This window comes from Amblyomma mixtum, chromosome 4 (genome assembly GCF_055824585.1).
Source record: "Amblyomma mixtum isolate Tamu chromosome 4, ASM5582458v1, whole genome shotgun sequence".
In the NCBI taxonomy this organism is placed as follows: Eukaryota; Metazoa; Arthropoda; class Arachnida; order Ixodida; family Ixodidae; genus Amblyomma; species Amblyomma mixtum.
Genome location: NC_143015.1, coordinates 20,301,468 through 20,322,340, shown reverse-complemented (window position 1 = coordinate 20,322,340; position 20,873 = coordinate 20,301,468). Strand labels below are relative to the sequence as shown.

The following is a 20,873-nucleotide window of genomic DNA, read 5'->3' as shown; positions in this document are numbered from 1 at the left end:
TAAGCTCCTGGAAACTGCTTTCTTGTTCTCCTGTCCACTCGAACGCTACTTCCTTCTTGGTTAGTCTTGTGCGTGGTTCGGCAACCAGGGCATACTTGTGGATGAATTTCCTAAACAACCCGCTCAATCCAAGGAAGCGTCTTACATCGTGCACGTCCCTCGGGGTTGCGAACTCGGCAATAGCCTTTGTTTGGCTTCACCTGGCTGTACCTGTCCTCCCATCAGACGGAACCCCAGGAAGTCCACACTGTCATTTGCAAATGAACACTTGCTCAGTCGCAGCGTCAACCCTGCATCACTAAATGCCTGAAGGACTTGACGTAACCGGAGGATCATCTCGTTCCAATCTTTTGCTGGTATAAGCACGTCATCCAAATAACACTTGACGATTCCGCCCCTTAGTGGTCCAAGTACTCGGTTCATAAGCCGTTGGAACACTGCAGGCGCATTTGTAAGGCCGAAAATCATTCGTTCAAATTGACCAGTCTCGTCTGGAGCGATGAACGCCGTTTTCTTCTTGGCGCTTCTGTCAGGGGTACTTGCAGGTAGCCCTGAGCCAGGTCTAGGACGCTGTAGAAGGTTGCTCCTGCAAGACCTTCGAATTGATCATCAATGTTTGGAAGGGGATACTTCTCCTTCACAGTCTGAGCATTCAGTCTGCGATAGTCAACAACCAAGCGCTTCTCACCGTTCTTCTTGTCTGCAACAAGCACAGGGCTTGCATAATCAGAGTTTGTCTCGGTCACCAGACCAAGGTCCTTCCACTCTTTAACGATTTTTCTAATTGTTTCTCGCCCTTCGGCGTTTGTTCAATGTGGTCGCAATGCAACAGGGGTGCTACCCGGGACCTCAACAATGTCCATCTCCAACGCCGTCGTGCAACCCAATTCTGCCGCATTCATTGCGAAACATTGTCGGAATTCGTTCAAAACATCCACCAGTTCTGAATGCTGTGACTCCGTCACAGAGGGTCCCACGCGCACCTCACCGCGCCGTATCGGCTGTCGCTCAGGAAGCATGCACACTTCCTTGCTCGTGCTATTTCCCTTCTCTGCGTAATCCACGCTCGGGCCTCCAGCAAAAACTTCCAGTACCTCGACCGCTGTTGCTCTCCCAAGTGGCTGACCTTTCAGTATGACAGCTTCACCATCACCTATAGGCTGCATGGGGACCGTGACTTCGCCCAGCTTCATGTCAAGTAGAACATCTTGTCCACAATGCCTGTACAGCACGGGGGTTGTGAGCCTTTTCTCAGCAGTCAGTGTAATCCAGTTCACAGTGTCTTTCTGTAAAATAGACTCCTCCCTAGCCTTCAGCCAAAGTCTTTGGTGGACTTCATCGGGCTCCAGGTGGGTGAACGGACAGTCATCGCGGTGCCAAAATCTCAAACCTCCTATTCTTGCATATGTGACATAAGGCAATTCAGTGAATGTCCTCCCGACTAACAGATCCACGGACTGGGCTCCATCTGGGACTACAAGTATGGGTATGTCCCTTGCCAAAACGCCGTCGATGACTAAATCCGCCTTGCATTTTCCAATGCTCTTTGTCGCGGGCACAGAGCTACTTCCGAAACCGTACAGGACCGTTGCCTCAGGGACAATTTCTGAGCAACATCGTGCTGCTGCAGATGCACGCAGGAGACAGCTATAGAGCTGCCTGTGTCAATGAGTCCAATGAGGGTGAACCTTCCATTTAGTGTAACTTCTTTCAGTAATACGCTTGCGCTCCTGGCCTGCCATACTGGCTCACTCACCGCATTTGCTTCATTTCGCTGCGATACTTCCTTGCAGTGAAGCTGTGTGTGATCCGTTCCATTGCAGCGAAAACACTTCATTGGTCGTTTTGGTTGCGGACAGTCTCTCGCCATATGACCGAACTGGCTACAGTTATAGCACTTTCGCTATCCTTTTTCATTTGACAGAGGGGGCCTCCGATCCTTGGTACTTCCCTCGTCGACTGATTTCATGCAACGCACTAGCGTTCTGAGCACGTGCTTCGTCGCTCATGGGTCTACGCTCACGCGCTGAACCGAAAAACTCTTGCCTCTCACGCTCAATCCTCTCGAATTCTTGTATGTCGTGCAGGATATCATCGTCGTCTTCATGACTTTTTCCGAGCAACATCGTGCTGAGTTGTTTCGAGCGTAGTCCTGTGATCACCTGTTCACGAGTGTCCCAGAAGTCCAAGTTCGCCTCCCTGCACAATCGCACCTTGGCGTGAAAATAAGCCACTGAGCGTTCGCTGTGCTGTTGTACACGCTCGTGCATTTTCCACCAGCGTTCTGCCGCACGTGTTTGGCTCACGAAGGTTCGCCGAAAACGCTCTTCAAAATCCTTCCCGCCGCATGTCACGGTGTGTGCTGGTTCTTGAAGAAGTAGTCTGCTAGGGCGCCTCGAACTTCATGTCCTCTCCCACTGCACACTTCAGTGCTATGGGACGGTTGTCCGTACACGTTGTCAAGTGCATGTTGTTCTTGCTCCCAGTGTGGTTCCACACTGTCGCTGAACTCTTCACATATATTGTGAAGCACACAAGCAGCACGGATACTCGTTTTGGCTTTTGTCACACGACACTCCATCCTCTTCATCACATAACGGAACCGTGCCTTGAGACGACCGAAGGCATTTTCTACAACTCTTCTTGTCTTCGACAAGTTGTAATTGTATGCGGCTTCTCGGGATCCGCTTGAAGCATTTGCGAACGGTTTCTGCAAGTTGGATGTTAAGGGAAATGCCTGGTCACATAAAATTATTGGTGGTATGTCTGTGCCCTCTACGGATGCCACAGGAGAGCGGAAAGCGTCGCCCTCAACCAGTCGGTGCAGTTTCGATCTTCCGTACACACTGGCATCATGACACCTGCCAGGGCAGCCCACATTGAGGTATCGGAATCTGTATCGATGGTCCACCACTGCAAGTAGTATGATACTGTGCCTGCAAAAGAAGCAAATGAGGTACGTGTGGTCAATGACAATGTATCACCCAAAGCAGCTGGTAACAACAGTCCCACTGAGCTTCAATGGCAGAAGCGGTACCAACATTGAAGAAAATGCAGCTGAGTAGAGTCTAAAGCTATACAGCACAAATTAAATAGAAGCACTTATTGGCAATTAAATGCAGTGAACAAAAGGTATGTCAACAATGCACTCAATCTAGAAAGGTTTTCAAATCTGTTGTATAAATGCATGCACCATGAGAGGAAATGCTTGCCCCAGTTCGGAGAAAAAAACCATCAGAAGGAGTGCATGCAAATAAAACCACCACTTATTTTTCTTTTTTCACAGTAATAAGTCATGATAGACCTGTCTTCGAATCTCGAAATGACTAGAGAAAAACGGCATGTTCTTCATTGCGAACCAACCCATCGGTTACCTAAAAACTTAATATGGAGAAGAAACCTCTTTTTGACGGATGCAAAAAAATTTTTCGCGGGGAAAGGAAAGAAACCTACCAGCCTTTGTAGTTATAGTAGTCAGTGGCCTGGTCTTTGGGCGGCGAAACCGGGAAATGGCAGCCATCAAGGGCGCCGATGGCTTGAAGCCAGTGTGGGCGAAAAATTCCCGCATATGGGCGACCATTTCACTAGGACGCACCATTCGAAGCCACTGGCGTTCTAGCAGGTCGATCACGGCGACACAGAACTCTTTGTGAAGTACGTTCACAGTGGAGCGACCAATCCCAAATAGATGGGCGATTGTTCTGTCTTCCGCGCTCGAACACAGGCGGTAAAGCCCCACTGCGACGCGCTTCTCGACAGAGATGGGCTTCATCATGTCGGTGGTCTGGCGTTCGAAGACAGGACGGCAAGACTCCACTAGGTATCGGAACGTGGCGGGGGTCACACGAAGCGCCTGCTTAAAATGAAAATCGCTTAGAATAGGCAGTGTTTCCTCAAACCACCTTTCCTTGCGTACAAAACGCTGCCGTTCCGGAGGGAGGTAGTCCGCCATCACTGCCATGATGGTGAAGCTGTTCGCCAACAACTGGTCCTCTATGTTTCTCGCAACAGATTCGGCAGCTTTCAGGGACTCCTGAAAGTGATGGTCTTCACGCTGGCGCCGGGCTCTTCCACTCAGATAGGCCACTAAAGCTTTTCTCCATTCAGCAGGACCGGACGCAGGATCACCACCGTCCGCCATGTTGTCTGGATTCTGGATGTGCTGGAAACTTGTCTTGACTTGCTACACTACTATCATAAAACAAATTTAGTGTGGTCGTGGCCAAAAATTTAGTTATATGTTCATTTTTATGTATTCTATTGCTCTAAACTGCCATAACTCAGAAGGTTATGCTTACATATCACCATGTCGCAAAATTTGTTTTCATCCAGCCGCCATTTTCGTATCTGCGAACGCACTCTGCTTTCCCGTTTAGCACCGCGCAGAGTAAAGTGCACTCGGGAGGCTGAAGTGCACTCCCCGTAAGTGCACTTTATTTTGCGCGCTTGACAGGGGTATAGTCATAAAAAGTAAAAAATAGTAAAACTGAGGGAGTTGGTTCGCCTCCCCCCCCCCCCCCCCCCGCCGTGATCACGTCACGAGACGCTCTGCGTGCGCGCTCCCTTCTCAGTTTTTTTCTTCTATGCAAGCCCCCCAAAACAAGGTTTTAATTACTAGTGCAGCAGAGCCTTTCCCTCGCTCGCCCACTTGACCGCTCCGCACAGACACCGCTTATCCTTCATGCATCTTGCGTACGCCTTGTTTCCAATGAACGACATTGGCTTGGGAGCGGAGAAAAGACAAACACACAGAACACAAACACACATGAAGAAAAGCAAACGGGCGGTTGCCGGGCCCGCACTTCGCCGTGTGTTTCGAACAGAACCGACTTCCGCCCCTCCGCTCGTGAAGCGGTGGGGAGGCCTAAAAAAAATGAAAAGGTGGCTCGCTAACTGGGAATGACAAACAGATGTATGAAAGGATGCGCTCGCTAACAAGTCTAGGTGGTCGAGCCGATCGCGCCTCTCGATCGTTCAGTGTGTGCGCCCGCAGCGCCCCCCCCCCTCCCCTCGAACGGACCCAGCAGCAAAAACCAAGAAAAGAATTCTATTGAAGGCGGGGCCATGACGTAGCCCTGTGACGCACTCCACAGACACCACGCCTCCGGCTTACATCGGAGAACGAAGGGGTGATTTTGCCTTGCCGAGCCTACTCGACGAGGAGCGGGAGAGAAAAATTTCGAGGAGGGAACAGAAGGAGAGGAGGCTCGCTCAAAGAGAGGTAGAGAGTGTTTGCTAGCCCTGGGTGGGCAGGGGCCCTTTAAAGGGCCACTGCCCAGGGTCCGGACATTTTTGAAAAACAAGCCCATTGCATAGATGAGGCATCGAAGATAACCTCTGCAAAATACTAGAGCCATGCGCGCCCTGAAAAGCTGCGAAAATTCAAATCAAAGCCCGCTCGTTCTTTCCTTCAACAAAAACGGGCCCGGCCCACTACTCTGAACCCCGTTGACGTCATGGGGGGTTACTTTCGCTGAAGGCACTCCATTGGTGCATCGTTCTGACTGGCGGGAGAAGATTGGGCGTAGCCTTGGCGTCGCGTCGTCTGCACAACGCTTTCCGCAGCGCCTTCTGTTCTGGCTCATGCCTAGAAACCCGCATGAAGGAACAAAAAAAAAACAGCGGAGGGAGCGTGCGGCGACAGCCTTGAACCCTTGCCATAAAAAGTAAAAAATAGTAAAACTGAGGGAGTTGGTTCGCCCCCCCTCCCCCGCCGTGATCACCTCACGAGACGCTCTGCGTACGCGCTCCCTTCTCAGATTTTTTTCTTCTATGCAAGCCCCCCAAAACAAGGTTTTAATTACTAGTGCAGCAGAGCCTTTCCCTCGCTCGCCCACTTGACCGCTCCGCACACACACCGCTTATCTTTCGTGCATCTTGCGTACGCCTTGACTCCAATGAATGACATATGCTTTGGAGCAGAGAAAAGACACAAACACACAGAACACAAACACGCATGGAGAAAAGCAAACGGGCGGTTGCCGGGTCCGCGCTTCGCCGTGTGTTTCGAACACAACCGACTTCCGCCCCTCCGCTCGTGAAACGGTGGGGAGGCCTAAACGAAAATGAAAAGGTGGCTGGTTAACTGGGAATGACAAACAGATGTATTTAAGGATGCGCTCGCTAACAAGTCTAGGTGGTCGAGCCGATCGCGCCTCTCGATCGTTCAGTGTGCGGAGAAAATGCAAAAACCAAGAAAAGAATTCTATTGAAGGCGGGGTCATGACGTCGCCCTGTGACGCACTCCACAGACACCACGCCTCCGGTTTACACCGGAGAACGAAGGGGTGATTTTGCCTTGCCGAGCCTACTCGACGAGGAGCGGGAGAGAAAAATTTCGAGGAGGGAATGGAAGGAGAGGAGACTCGCTCAAAGTGAGGTAGAGAGTGTTTGGGACCATGGGGTGGGCAGGGGCCCTTTAAGAACGTGGGCGGCGCTGATGAACACTCTCAAGGTTAGGCAAACAAGGGAAGGGGAATGAGGGGCTCGTTATAAATATGACAGAATTCAACAGGTTATTTGTAAACATAAATACCGCCAAAAGCAGAAGACTTGACAGCCGTAGCCGCAGCTCAGCGGTATAGCACCGGACGCGTAATTCGGAGGTCGTGCGTTCGGTTCCCACCGGCGGCATGTCGTTGTTGTTTCTTCTGCTTTTCTAATCAATTATCTTTAAGCCATAGCGTATTGAGTAATATTCTTCATTGATCAACACCACAAAAGAAATAAATATTGCAAAATCCCGTGCGTTTCATGGTTTTTGTGGCTGCTGGCTTCTGTAATATATATATATATATATATATATATATATATATATAGCCAACAGCCACAGAAACCAAGGGGCAGAGGGGATGTTTAATTTATTTTTTATTTTGTGGTGTTGATCAATTTAGATATTACTGAACATGTTATCGCTTAAAAACTGATCAATTCGCGCTACAAGGAACATACACACGGAAACACAAACGGACGAAGCGCATATGCGCTTCGTTATGCGCTTCGTCCGTTTGTGTCTTCGTGTGTATGTTCCTTGTAGCGCGAATTGATCAGTATGAAGCACCAACTTGCCCCCGCTCTTGCATTGCTATCGCTTAAAGCTAATTGATTAGAAAAGCAGAAGAAAAAACAACCACTGCCTCCGGTGGGATATATATATATATATATATTGTCACGTAGCAGTTGGTACAGGTAGCGCCGCGTCCAGACGGCAGAGGAACGCCAACACCGAGATGATGCCAGCGCGCACCGAGACGGCCAGGATGGAACGTCGAGCTTCGTCTTCTTCAGCAGCGAACCGCGTGGCGCACGAGCTGCGTGCCGAACAGCCGCCGAGCGGCTATTGTTGTAGACGCGGCATTACCCTCCCTCTCGGAAAGAGCATCGGCCCGATGCTTTAACAAGAAAATAGGGAGAAAGAAGCAAAAAACAACAGAGTAACGCACAGCACTTAGTCACTGAATGTCTCGCGAAAAATAGGGCTTCATCCGCACTACATGAACAATCTCTGGTCTCTGCTGACGGCGAGTAGTCCGGGAAGCCCCATCAGGGAGGACTTCATAGGTTACGTCGCTTAGCTGACGGAGAACTCGGTAGGGGCCGAAATACTGCTTGAGCAGTTTTTCGGAAAGGCCACGGCGTCGAATGGGGGTCCATACCCACACTTTGTCGTCCGGAGCGAACGTCATCAGTCTGTGGCGGCGGTTGTAACGTCGGGCGTCACGGTCTTGTTGGTTCAGGATGCGCACTCTTGCAAGTTGTCGAGCTTCTTCTGCGCGAAGCGTGAACTCCTCGGCGCCAACGTCGGGGTCGCGGCCATCATGGGGCAGCATTGCTTCCAACATTGTCGACACTTCGCGGCCGTACAACAGACAGAAGGGCGTCCTCCGCGTGGTTTCCTGTTGAGCCGTGTTATACGCGAAAGTAATATATGGCAGGATATTGTCCCAAGATCGATGCTCAACATCAACATACATGGACAGCATGTCGACGAGAGTTTTGTTGAGGCGCTCGGTCAGGCCATTCGTCTGGGGATGGTAGGCGGTTGTTTTCCTGTGAGTAGTGCCACTCAGCCGCATGAGGGATTCCAAGAGTTTGGCAGTGAAAGCGGTGCCTCTATCCGTGATAATTAGTGCTGGAGCGCCATGCCGGAGGACGATGCGTTCCACGAAAAATTTCGCAGCCTCGGCTGCTGTGCCGCGCTGGAGGGCCTTGGTTTCAGCGTAGCGCGTAAGGTAATCAGTAGCGACGATAATCCACCGGTTTCCCGAAGATGAAGTTGGAAAAGGGCCGAGAAGGTCCATGCCAACTTGCTCAAACGGGAGTCTGGGCACTTGAACGGGATGTAAAAGTCCAGCTGGCTTGACAGGGGGTGTTTTTCTTCGTTGACAATTACGGCACGTGCGCACATAGTGTCGTACAGTCACCGCAAGCTTAGGCCAGTAATAGCTCTTTTTGATCCGAGCCAGAGTGCGGGCGTAGCCGAGGTGACCTGCGGTGGGCTCGTCGTGACACGCCTGCAAGATTTCTTCACGGAGATTCGCTGGAACGACGAGGAGGTAGTCGCTTCCGGTTGGAGAAAAGTTGGCTTTGTACAGCACGTTGTTGCGCAGACAAAAGGAGGACTGGGTTCTTGCGAAGGGCTGGGGAACCTCCTCGGTACGGGCTTCCAGGAAGTCGATGAGAGGTTTGAGCGCCGGGTCCTCACGTTGCTGACTGGAAATAGTCGCTGCGTCTACGGCTGCGATGAGAGGAAAGTCTGGTTCGTCGTCGTCGCGCGCAGCCTCGACTGGATATCTGGACAAGCAGTCGGCATCGTTGTGCTGGCGCCCTGATTTATAAACGATGGACATGTCAAACTCCTGAAGGCGTAAGCTCCAACGCGCAAGGCGGCCAGAGGGATCCCGTAAGTTCGTCAACCAGCAAAGAGAGTGGTGGTCGGTTACAACTTGAAAATGCCGGCCGTACCTGCTGGCGGAAGGTATCCCAGCTTTGGAGATCGGCCTCCCTGTTCTCGAACCAAATCTTGGCTCCATCTTCGAGGGCGAAATACACGTTCCGCAGCTTCTGCGCAGGGCTCCATTGGTTGAAATCGGCAACCCGCTCAAACTGGTCAAGCCAGTCTTCAACGTCTTCGAAAGTGACGCCATGGAAGCTGGCTGGCACGCGGGGTTGCTGGAGCGTCAAGTGTGAAGCGCTAGCCTGAGCCATGGTGGTATGCTCACCAGGTCGATGAGTGCGTGCCTCTTGTGGGAGGAGACCAAACTCTGGGACCAGTCCCAGGAGGCGGCGGCTGCTGCGGTGAACGGGCGTGCAGACAAGGGGTAGCTGGTCAGGACTCGATGAGCGGCTGTCTGAAGAGGTGTTGGACATGGGACGTCGAGCCCGCACCTCCACCAGTGTCACGTAGCAGTTGGTACAGGTAGCGCCGCGTCCAGACGGCAGAGGAACGCCAACACCGAGATGATGCCAGCGCGCACCGAGACGGCCAGGATGGAACGTCGAGCTTCGTCTTCTTCAGCAGCGAACCGCGTGGCGCACGAGCTGCGTGCCGAACAGCCGCCGAGCGGCTATTGTTGTAGACGCGGCAATATATATATATATATATACGTTAAAAAGAAGTCTCCTGCGCCGAGGAACACCGGCAGCCAGTCAGGTCAGCACGAGACGGAGCAGAGTCACTTCGTCTTTCTCCAATGGCCCGTTGCGTTCTTCCTCATCTTCTAAGGAAGGCATGTGTCATTGCCCCCCTTGTTTGCAGCATCGCCTCGATGCGGCCGACTAGGAGCATACTGGTGAGCTACGGGCTGACAGATAGTGGGCTAGGTTGGTACAGGAGGAGCACAACACAAAACGGGGCACTATCCGTCTCCAGATCGGTCAGCAGGGCGGCCGTGGTAGGGTTTCATTCGGACGAGGCGTACGACGTCAGTGAGCTTGCGTCGTCTGCGGCTTGAGGGGTCTCGGGTGGCAGATTCTACTTCGTAAGTAACGTCACTGATGCGGCGGAGGACACGGTATAGTCCGAAGTACCGGCGCAGTAATTTTTCAGACAGTCCGCGATTGCGAACGGGTGTCCAAATCCATACATAGTCTCCAGGCTCGTAGGAAACGAAGCGCCGTCCCTGGTTGTAGCGATCAGCGTCTAGTTGCTGTTGTAGGTATATGCGCTGCCGTGCCAGCTGCCGCGCTTCTTCTGCACGCTTAGCAAAACTAGCGACGTCCATATCAAGTTCACTTTCGCAGTTGGGGTATACGGGCAACATCGTATCCAGGGGAGTGGTCACTCGGCGGCCGAAGACAAGCTCGAAGGGAGTAATCCGCGTCGTCTCTTGAAGTGCCGTATTGTATGCGAACGTGACGTGGCGTATGGGAGAATTTGATCCCAGGTCTTATGCTCTATATCCACGTACATGGACAGCATGTCGGCCAGAGTTCTGTTTAGCCGTTCCACCAGGCCGTTAGTCTGCGGGTGGTACGCCGTGGCCCGTCTATGGCTAGTGTGTGTAAGATTCAGCACTGCCTTAGTCAGGCGGGCCGTAAAAGCTGCCCCACGGTCGGTAATAATAATAGCCGGGGCGCCATGGCGCAATACGACGTCGTGAACAAAGAATGCGGCGACTTCGGTGGCAGTTGCATTTGTGAGCGACGCGGTCTCAGAACACCGGGTCAGGTAATCCGTCGCGACAACAATCCAACGCTTTCCATTAGTTGACTTTGGAAAAGGGCCAAGAAGATCCATTCCCACTTGTTGGAAAGGAGTTTTCGGTGGAGCAATAGGTTGAAGAAATCCGGCTGGTTTCATGGGGGGAGATTTTCGACGTTGACAGTCACGGCAGGTTTTAACATAGGATCGTACTGAAGGTAATAATTTCGGCCAATAATACTTCGCCCGAATTCTGGCAAACGTGCGACTAACTCCCAAGTGGCCGGCGGATGGTTCGTCGTGACAAGCGCTCAAGATGTCAGGCCGTAGGTCCATAGGTACTACGAGCAGGAATGTCTCTTGTGATCTTTCAAATTTGCGCTTGTAGAGAGCCCCACTTCGTAAAGTGTATGACTGCAAGCCACGAAGAAAAACAGGGGGTACCCGACCACCGCTGCCTTCTAGATACTCGATGAGCGGCGCCAGCTCCTGGTCCTTGCGTTGAAGGTCAGCCATATGGGATTGAGTAATGGCCCCAATGAAGGGAAAATCGTCGGCGTTTTCCACTGCAGCGGAGTCTAAGGGCGCGCGTGATAAGCAATCTGCGTCTTGGTGTTTAAGTCCCGACTTATAAACAACGGTAACATCATACTCTTGAAGACGAAGGCTCCATCGAGCCAAGCGTCCAGACGGGTCTTTGAGGCTGGCCAGCCAGCACAGCGAATGATGGTCGCTGACAATACGGAAGGGTCGTCCATGCAGGTATGGTCGAAACTTGCTTATGGCCCAGATTACCGCAAGACACTCCTTCTCGGTCGTTGAATAGTTCGCCTCTGATCGGGATAGTGTTCGACTCGCGTAAGCTATAACTCGTTCTACGCCATCTTGCCACTGGATAAGTACAGCCCCAAGGCCAACGTTGCTGGCATCAGTGTGGACGTCAGTTGCTGCGTTTTCATCGAAATGGGCGAGTATAGGGGGCCTGTGGAGGCGGCTTCGGAGCTCCTGGAAAGCTTGTTCTTGATCGCCTCCCCACAGGAAGGGTATGTCTTCTCTGGTTAGTGCTGTCAATGGTTCAGCTATCTTGGAGAAATCTTGGACGAAGCGTCGGTAGTAAGAGCAAAGGCCCAGAAATCGCCGAAGTGCCTTTTTATCGCTGGGACGTGGAAAACTTGACACTGCGGTAGTCTTGTCGGGATCAGGGAGAACGCCCTGTGCACTGACAACATGGCCGAGAAAGCGAAGTTCTTCGAAAGCGAAATGGCATTTCTCCGGCTTGATCGTTAATTGTGCGCCTTTGAGTGCTTGAAGCACAATGCGCAACCGGTCCAGGTGTTCCTCGAAAGTAGGCGAGAAAACGACGACATCATCTAAGTACACTAAGCACGACTGCCACTTCAGACCTGATAAAACCGTGTCCATCATACGTTGGAACGTGGCCAAAGACCAAACGGAAGCACCTTAAACTCGTATAGGCCGTCGGGCGTCACAAATGCAGTCTTCTCTCTGTCTCTCTGATCCACCTCGATTTGCCAGTATCCACTTTTGAGGTCTAATGAGGAGAAGTACCTGGCATAGCGTAGACGGTCGAGGGCATCATCAATCCTGGGGAGCGGATAGACGTCCTTTTTGGTCACGTTGTTTAGTTTCCGGTAATCGACACAGAATCTCAGGGTGCCATCTTTCTTCTTGACGAGGACTACTGGCGACGCCCATGGGCTCGTCGAAGGCTGGATTACGTCGTCCGCAAGCATCTCATTCACTTGCGTTTGAATGGCTTCACGTTCCTTAGGAGAAACCCGGTACGGGCGTTGGCATACCGGTAACGTGGCCTCATCGGTTATGATGCGGTGCTTGGCGACAGGAGTACGACCGACCTTGGAGCCAGTGGCGAAGCAGTCTGCGAAATCAGTCAGAAGAGCCGAAAGAAGATTCCTTTGATCGGGCGTCAAGTCCGGGCTAATTTTAACGGTTTGAAGGAGACGGCAAGATGTAGCCTCCTCTTGAGGGTTGGCCCCGGCGGTGCATAAACGAGGCGAGGCAGTAACGTCGTGGAGGAAGGCAACAGCCGTTTCCTTGGCGAGGTGCCGCATCTCCTTAGCAAAATTCGTCAGGAGGACAGTAGCACAACCGTTATGGAGTTGAACGAGTCCTCGAGCAACGGCTATCTCCTTCTCGAGAAGTAGCGGGAGGTGCCCATCCGCGATGCCCTCGTAGTCGTGAAACAAGTCATGACGCACAAGAACAAGCACACTAGACCGTGCTGGCACCCTCACGTCATCGTCGACAATACGCAGAACGTTGAGTTCCGGATCCTCGATTTCAATGCGCTCCACGGCCCGTTTCGTCGAGAACGTCACACGCGCTTCTTTCAGGTCAATGACAGCGCCGTTAGTCTGCAGGAAGTCTAGGCCAAGGATCAAGTCTTTGGAACACTCGCGAAGTACGACGAATTCTCCGACATACACAAAACCCCGGATGTCGACACGCGCTGTGCACTTGCCTACAGGGGTAATCAAGTGACTTCCCGCCGTGCGAATTTTCGGGCCGGACCAGTGCGTCAAAACTTTCTTCAATTCGTGGGCGAGGCCGTGGCTCATTACCGAGTAATCTGCACCGGTGTCTAGTAACGCCGTTACATCGGCTCCATCATTCTTTACGCGCAAATCGGAGGTAGTGTGTCGGATGCTGTCGCCACCTGTCCCAAGCGGAATGTCGTCGTATCGGTCGAAGGTAGCCCGTCGGATGCTGTTGCTACCTGACCCCAGCGAAATCTCGTCGAGTCGGCGTGACGAGGACGGAGGATCTTCACATTTCGCGACATCAGCGACCCTGCCTCCGAAGGCCGCTGACATTAGTTTTCCCGGCGAGGGCTGGGAGAGCGTCGGCGTCGGGGATAGCTCGGACTTTAGGAACGGTAACTTGTTGGGGACGTAGACCTACGTTCTTGGTAGCCGGACGTAACAGGATGCTGTTGCGCAGCAAGATGGCTTTCGATTTCAGTAGGCCGCTCGCCATTTTGGGGGCAGGGGTCGTCAGGTGCGAAACCGCGCAGGCCGACGCGGCGGTACGGGCACGCCCGGTAGAGGTGACCTGCTTCACCGCAATGGAAGCAGAGGGGCCGACGGTCGCGGGCCCGCCACACTTGACTCTTACGGGGTCGCTGATAGGTTGGCTCAGGGTTGTAGCGAGGAGGACCCTGCGGCTCCATTGCTGGAGCTGCGGTATTGATACTGTTGTCTTGCGTGGGAGCCCTACGTAGGACGGACGCGTAGGTGGGTCTCGCGTCGAGCTGGTAGGAAACGTCAGGAACTCGCTCAGCTGCCATACGCACCTCGTCCCGGACGACTTCAGCTAGTGATGGAAAGGACGGCGTGTTGCAAGGCATCCGGAGTGCTTGCAGTTCTTCTCGCATGACAGCACGGACGAGGTTGCGAAGTGCATCCATATCGCTTCCGCCCTGCATAGGTAGTGCGTCGGACCCAATGATCTTCACGTCGCGATTGTATTGACGAGCCCGGTGTTGTAGCGTCGTCTCCATGGTGGTAGCCTCACTGAGGAACTCCGCAACAGTGCGCGGTGGGCTGCGCACTAGTCCTGCGAAAAGTTCTTGCTTCACGCCTCGCATCAGGTGGCGCAGCTTCTTGTCTTCTGGCATCTGTGGGTCTGCGCGCTTGAAAAGACGCGTCATGTCTTCATAAAACATGCGCACGCTCTCGTTTTGGCGCTGGTTGCGCGAGTGCAGCGCAGCTTCTGCTCGCTCCCGGCGGTCGGCGCTTGGAAAAGTGGTCTTCAAGTCACGACAGAAGGCTTCCCAGGATGGAAAGGAAGCCTCATGGTTTTCAAACCATGTCCGCGCCGACTCTTCAAGAGCAAAGTAGACGTTGTGGAGCTTACGCTCATCGGTCCACCCGTTATAACGTGCCACACGCTCGAAGGCCTCAAACCAGTCCTCGGCGTCCTCGAACACGTCTCCATGAAAAGACGGTGGTGTTCGCGGCTGATGGCAGAGGATGTTTGCGGGAAGCCTACTCTCAGATGTCATTGCCGCAGGTGTTACAGGGGCCCGAGGCTGCGTCGACCTGGTAGCGGCTGGAAGGGGTCCAAATTCCGGGGGCTCTCCACGTAGGCGGCGGCCGAGGCGCTGATGTACCGGAGTAAGCTCCGTAGTGAGAGGTAGATTATGCGCTGGAAGCGTACCCGGCACTGCCTCCACCAGATTTGTAACGTAACGTTACAAAGAAGTCTCCTGCGCCGAGGAACACCGGCAGCCAGTCAGGTCAGCACGAGACGGAGCAGAGTCACTTCGTCTTTCTCCAATGGCCCGTTGCGTTCTTCCTCATCTTCTAAGGAAGGCATGTGTCAATATATATATATATATATATGTATGTATGTATGTATGTATGCATGTATGTATGTATGTATATATATATATATATATATATATATATATATATATATATATATATATATATATATATACATACATTAGAGAAGTCAACAGCCACAGAAACCGTGGAACACAGGAGATTTTCAAATGTTTATTTCTTTTCTGGTTTTGATCAATGAAGAATATTGCTGAAAATATTATAATCCCTTGTGTTGCATGGTTTCTGTAGCTGTTGGATTATATATATATATATATATATATATATATATATATTTACCACACAAAGATCAACGTACTTGGTTGCCAGAGGTAAAATGCGAAATTTAGAAACGCTTCATTTAGGTAAACATTTATTGCTAGTCGACGTTTCGGACAGAGCCTGTCCTTTTTCAACACTGAAGATACAGGGTTCTTGCATTCGAATCCTTTTCAAGCCTACCCCCATACACTTACACAAATGTCTTCAATCCACACCGCTCCCTTCCTTTCCCTAGTTCGACCATCTTGACGAGCGCGGCGCGATCAAAGAACCCTCGCTTAAGCACTCCCGCCATTCATAGTGCGCTTTTCTGTTCTTGTTGGCGCGTGCATGTGTGCGCGTCTACGGCCCACGTGTGTCTAGTTAAATTCCACTGTGGCCGCCTTGACTGATCGGGCCAGAGAAACTACAGCTGGCTGCAGTCCTCCGCCCGTTCCACATTTGTCTCGGTGTACTTTGTTCACTCCTTTACGTCCCCAGCACGCGCATGCATCTCAAATCTCCATAACACTTTACTCGCTGCTGCTGCCGTTATGCTGCCACTGAGACCGCCGTCCCCTCTTCCCTCCCGCTTCTTTTTTTTCCGTCTTTCTTTTCTCCCCGCGATCGAAAACGTTTGTGGCGGGAGACAACGCCTCTTCCCTCCTTCCCTTGCAGTTCTGTTTTTGTTTTCTTTTTTGTTGTATTTTTATTGTTTTGTATTATTTTTTTTAGCCATTCTTCTCTCCCGCATCGTTTGCTTGTTTTGGTTCATCATGTGTTCGACACCTGTACAGATGCCAACCCCTTAAGAAGGGAAGCAAGAACCCTGTATCTGCGGTCTTGAAAAAGGACAGGTATATATATATATATATATATATATATATATATATATATCCATCCACTATGAACAACCGACTAGTCCAAAACGCAACAATGCTGATCTCCCAGTGTCCCCATCCCGTTTAGTCACTGCACCATTCTCTTGTTGCTTTTGGTGCTCTTCAATGCATGAATCCATTAGCAATGGTCGCAGACTAAAGCCGAAATTGCAACCACGCGTTCACTAGCTTGTGAGCCGTAACAATTTACTTTGGGTCGCCAAAAATCTAGAGCAATTAGTTGATATAAAACTAAAAGGGATGCTCATTCGCACGCGAAATGGTTTGCCCAAAGCTGGCATTACACTTTAAAGTAGGTAAAAAACTGGAATGTTTTTGAACGCCTCGAACCCATTCTTGTCAGACAAGCAGAGAAGGATCCCTGCTAGGCCTTGTTGCCCGAGCATTACATCCGCTTCACCTGCTGGCTTTTTCCCGGAGTCATTCGGCGCCGGGGGCGAAGACCACCGCCGATCGACGGCTGGCCATCCGATGATCTCCCCTAATGGTTCCGGAGACCTTCGGCCCCGAAACCACGGCCTGCGGGATCCGCTCGCGCTTGTTCCCAAAGCCCCCTGCCCGCGAAGCCGGCAGGAAATCGAAGGGAACAATTGATGTTGCCGGCTCCTTCCGGGTAGACTCCGCATTTAGCTCTCTTTCCGTGTCCTTCCGCGGTGTCCTCTGCATCTCCCCACCCTGGTGCAGCGAAACGCAGTTCTGTGCAACAGCGGCCGAAGGAATTAGGGGGCCTGGAATTCATACATAATATTAGCGCATTCTTTTTAAAATAGGCTGAAGCCGGCTGTTACGCCTCCTCGCCCGGCATTTTTTCTACATACATTTTTTTTTCAGTGCTTCAACTAAAGAGTGCTATCTTGAATCTTTACCTCTTAAACAGATTCCACTGTCCTTTACGCTGCACTTAAGCGCTCTTGTAGAGAAGGCACCGATTTAACGCAAGATTTAGGAAGCCGGCACTTGCGCACTGTACTTGAATACTGGTCAGAAATGGTAATTGCGCTACAGGAAGACGTACACAAGAAAGACTGACACAGGACATGCCTTGCTGTAGCGCTATTACCATTTCTGTCTCAAATAATGCACCATCTAGCCCAAATTGACGCTCTCCTTGAATACTGGTCAATAGGCTAAAATTGCGTAAGTGAGGACTTGGAGACAACGATGATTTAGCATTGGGTAGCTTGCGTCAATTCTATAAAATCTTCTACTCTCGGAAAGAAAAGTGAATGGACCACACAGGCGAGTTTAGAATTTCATTACTTGAAACGTGATGTAGTAGTAGCGCTTCAGCCTGCGTTGTCGATCGCACTTGTCACGGTCATCATATTCGCAATAGCTCCTTTTCGTTGACTAGTTTGTTAATGACGTTAGATTAGGGGTGCTCATACGTAACGATGATCACCCTTAGAAAAATGAATTTCGCGTTTCTATTTCCTCAATCTTTGTTTCCTTAGCTGACTTTCCATAAATGTCCCTCTCTCCTGACAGGAAGAACTTATTTATTTATTTATTTATTTATTTATTTATTTATTTATTTACAATACTGCCAGTCTCAGTAACAGACCGTAGCAGGTGGGCATCAGTACAATATAGAGTACAATACAGATAAATTCCAAGCAGATCAACAAAAATGAGAACTCTTACATAAGTGTTATATAACTGCTAGTAGGCAGGTTAGCAAACAATAACTTGAGAATTCAGAACTGAAACAAAAAGAAATCAAGTACAGCAGGAGTCGTTCATTCCAGCAAGCATGCTAGTATTTGAAGTATTTTACAATATAAACTAGAAGAAAGCGAAAAAGAAGGTAACGGGTGGCAATAGGCTTGCAATCATCCTTAAAGATAACATGTCAAGAAATATCAATAAGTAGCTGTTCGGCAGTATCTGGTAAAATGTAGGACTATTGATATTTTACTGATTCTTGTTGCATTCTACTAATCTTGAGGTGAAGGAAGATAGTGAGTCCGACATGGTAATCGACATGGTAACTTAACTTTAGACTACCTTTGTTTACACTTTCCTTTAGTAGGAGCTCCGTCGCGGTGGCTCAGTACTTTTGGCGCTCGGCTACTGGCCCGAAAGACGCGGGTTGGGTCTCCGCCACGGCAGCCGAATTTTGATGGAGGCTAACTTCTAGAGGCCAATGTACTGTGCGATGTCAGCGCGTGTTAAAGAACCTCAGGTGGTCAAAATTTCCGGAGCGCTTCACTACGGCGTCCCTCTTGGCCTGAGTCGCTTTGGGACTTTAACCGAAAAAAAAAAACCAATAAACCAAACCTTTAATATGAGAGAACTGACTGATTTTAAATTAATGTTAATTGTGTCTTTTGTTCAGACAGAAGGAAGCTCTGTTAGAACTGACTTTGTTCCGAGATTTTTGAAGAATATGCATGCACCGTCCTTCGTTTGCCCTTGAGTAAATAAAAGGCATGCAAAACGTATTCCATTTTGCTTTCTATATGTTTCCTTCTGTCTGATACTTCTTCATTCTGTAGGATGTGTTTGGTTTTTTTTTTCTAATGAATAAAAGAAATTGCAGTTTAGTAGGCTCTTCACCCTCTCGTAGAAGAACCTACTCTATTTTTTTTTGTCTTCGAGAAAGTAGAGATACTTGACTGAAAAAAGCAAGCTGTTAAGGAATAGCAGAAAGTAATCTACCAGAATTTATTTCCCGTAAAGTGAAACATATGCGTGAAGACACTGCAGGCCATGTGGTGAAAACGTAATTATGCACCCTTTGCTTCGACAACGATCGAAAGCGCTCTGCCTTCGCGCACATCAGGAGCGCAAACTGCGCAAACAGGACGAAACACACACAAAAAAGCTAGGCACAAGCGATGTTAACAGCTCTGCAACAAAAAAAAAGAAATGAAACAAAGCCCACTTAGCCCTATTTCTGGTTTCTCTGCTCTGGCGCTGTTTCCTGTATTGTCTCCTTACTAGCCTAAAGATGGACTACATGAAGAACGTTTAAATTTGAAAAATTTCTGTACAGATTGCATTTCACGAGTTCCCACTTATTTAACCAATTATGAAGCTGCTTAACGCACTATGACAGGCAGTTGAGGCGGTGGAACGTGCGCTGGGAAAGTATCCAAAATTTCCATCCGGTGCGTTGGAATTTATATGCGAAGAGAAATCGGTTACTGCATTGATCGCCAAAATTAATAGGTCGATAGCAAAACCAGGAACCCTGAAAAAAAAACATCTAGCATCCGTTAAAATTTCTGACGTTGACGAAAGCGGCCTCGAAGCGCACAACTGGAGCACCAATCTCCACACTACAAATACGTTTCTAAATCACGGTGAGATCGCCCATTTGAAACCGCGTGCAGTGCGCAAAGGGTTAGGTTGGAGGCTTTCCTGCTGTGGCGTTTCTTGATCACGTCTTTCGTCACCTCAGAGAGCTTATCGGTATCCTCTCTATCATGTGCTATGCTTGATCTATATCATACTTCACCTTCCTTCCGCGAAACTTCTTTAGTGCTGCATACCAACAAATTAGCTGTGGTTTAACTACTGGTGAACCTGGTAGAGAGCGCAATATATGGCGTATCGGGCAACTGTACGCGGATTGGCGTCTGTAACGCTGAGTGCCTTCCGGACACTGGATAGGCAGCGCGCCCACCCTGACACCCTGGCAGGTGGCAGTTAATGGTTGACCCCGTGAGCTTGCTCACCCAATGAACCCTGCGGCCTATATAGCTCACATCTGTCACTACCGCCACGTATAGCTCAAAGCACGACTATGTCATCTGCTGCCCCATGGCGCCAGTTATGCGCCTCCTCTTTGTTTTAGAAGCGGCCGCTCTCCATTGGTTTCGTACATAAAGCTCGACTAAAAAGTCCACCGTCCCAGGAGGGCCAGCTATGCGCCTTTCCCATGCTTCGAAGCTACCGTGCTCCATCGATTTCCTAGCTTATAGCGCGACTAAGGTGTGCACTGCACCAAGGGGTCCCAGTCATGTGCCTTTTCTTTGCTTTTGAAGCTCATTTTCCATCAGTTTCGTAGCTTAAACATGACTAAGGTGTCACCCTAGGGGGCCAGTTATGCGTTTTTCTTTCTTTCGCTTTATCTCAAAGTTAAATGAAGGTGAAAACCGCAAGCACTGCGAAGAAAGCCCGAGTCCCGATGTGAAGCTTTCGCTTCAATATCAATCCGTTACGATTCTTTTCAAGATAAGCACTATCACTGCATTCCAAACAAGGTGAAGTTGTAAAGAGACTGAGCAGCGGCGGCAGCCGTATGGCCTGTGCACGGCTCGAGAGAATTGGGTTGATAACCGGAGCTCTGACCGCCATTCTGACTAGCAGTCTTCAGTCTCTTTCCTTGGAACTTTGCCCGCATTTACCCCGGGCCCCCCTATATAGGCGCCACGAATGCCAACCTTCTCGACGCAGAGATTACGCAAGCATAAGTCAGAGCGACCCTCCCGACTCTCCGCTCTAACTGTACTCCAGGAGTTCACCGGATCTTCAATACCATGCTCCGCAATTTGGACGATCAATCGATCGCAAAGCTAACGGTGTTCTTCAACAAATGCTGGCAGGAGGGCACTCTCCCCCAATCCTGGTGTCACGCCAAAATTTTATTCATACCAAAGCCCCACAAACCTCTTACACCTGCAAATATTTGTCCAATCTCACTAACTTCATGGCTATAGGCAAGGTTCTCGAACACGTCGCACTCGCCCGACG

The 20,873-nt window shown here is 50.4% G+C and overlaps 1 pseudogene; it reads right to left on the bottom strand.

Moving 5' to 3' along the window:
• Positions 1–2,310: 2,310 nt before the first annotated feature.
• LOC149345826 (uncharacterized) lies at positions 2,311–4,123 on the bottom strand (annotated as a pseudogene).
• Positions 4,124–20,873: the final 16,750 nt, after the last annotated feature.